Raw genomic sequence first — 1,625 nt, forward strand, 5'->3', positions numbered from 1 at the left:
ATGACTGAGCTCACCATATAAAAAGCATAACTCCAATTCAAGCCCCAAGTCCAGGTTTCAGTCCTACTAAAGACAGTGAGGACAACAGCCCAAAGTTCTAAGTGGCAGAGAATCAGCACAGAAGCAGACAAGCAGGAGAGAGCCACCTCGGTGTGTGAGTGCTGAGTCACTTCAGTTGTGTCCAACTCTTTGTGACCCTATGGACTGCGGGCCTCCAGGCTCCTCTGGTCTTAAGGTGCTTTGGTGCAAATTAGTGAAAGTCACTCCTTCTCCCAGGAGGTGTTGCTCAATGTTAAGTCTCAAGGGCTGGTGCGAGTGAATTGTAGGCTGATGTCAGCTCCCAACAACCAGGGCCCACATGTGGGATCTGCTACACAAATGTGCACAGTGGCTCTCTGAAAGCAATCACATCAGTGTACCACTGCATCACCGGTTTTCATTCTGGGCCCCTATTGCATACTCACTGATTCAGTTTCTGGGGTAGGGTCCTAGAACCTGTATTTTATTTCTTAAAGTAAAAAAAGCATTATGTGTGTGTGTGTGTGTATATATATATATATATGTATATATAAATTATGTATATAATTGTATATAAATTTGTATAATATATACATATATATATGTGTGTATATATGTATCTATATTATGTATATAATTGTATATAAATTTGTATATTAATATATACATATATATTATATATGTGTGTATATATGTAAAAAAAGTGTATTTTTTTTTCAAAAGTAGTACCTGCCTATTGAAGTCAAAATGAAATAAAAGTATGCATGAAGACAAAACTGAAAGCTTACCTTCTCCTTTCTTCCCCTTTTACCCCACTCCCAGCTCCCTAGGATTAGCCACTCCTTATAGATTTTGTTTCTGCATATAGAAATGTATTCATGTTATCTATGTTAATGTCTCATATGGGATTTAAAAAATTGTTAAATAGTATTCACAAAGTTGGAGGAAGGCATGGCAAACCACTCCAGTATTCTTTTTTCTTTTAAGGATTTATGCCATAAGTTTATTTACAAACATATTTAGGATGCTGAGTTCAAGGGTTTGATCCTATTAAGAGATTGCACCTCTTAATATGTTCCTCTTCCTATCTGTCTCATGGATTACTTTTTAAGCAGTTGGTGTCTTACTATAAAGAAAGGTGCAGCAAATCCATACTCAAAAGAACAAAGTCATCATTGCTAGTAACCTCCACTTGTTTTCCACTGAAAATGGTATAGTCTTCCCAGGACCCTCCTCGTAGTTGCTCCGACGAACCAGAGGTTGTGAACCTCCGGATGCTCTGTCCCAACATAGCGCTGTTGGAAGCTCTACCAAAGATCCAGAGACTGAAGGCGGAAGTAATGGCGGCCGCGAGCCGCGAGCTGCTTCCTCACGACCTTGTTCCCCCAACTCCCACTCCAGTATTCTTGCCTGGAGAATCCCCATGGACAGAGAAGCCTGGCAGGCTGCAGTCCATAGGGTCGCACAGAGTGGGACACGACTGAAGTGACTTAGCCCTCATTCACCAAGTTTCTCTATGAATTTCCCACTCCTCTCATCATGAAGAGGAGAAGCTTTGCCTACTTGAAACTCAGGTTTTTGGTTGTGGAGGTGAAGAAAATGAGCTA

The 1,625-nt window shown here is 40.7% G+C and overlaps 1 pseudogene; it reads right to left on the reverse strand.

Moving 5' to 3' along the window:
* Positions 1-1,118: 1,118 nt before the first annotated feature.
* LOC133046499 (cytochrome c oxidase subunit 7C, mitochondrial-like) lies at positions 1,119-1,309 on the reverse strand (annotated as a pseudogene).
* Positions 1,310-1,625: the final 316 nt, after the last annotated feature.

Source organism: Dama dama, chromosome 25 (genome assembly GCF_033118175.1).
Source record: "Dama dama isolate Ldn47 chromosome 25, ASM3311817v1, whole genome shotgun sequence".
NCBI lineage: Eukaryota > Metazoa > Chordata > Mammalia > Artiodactyla > Cervidae > Dama > Dama dama.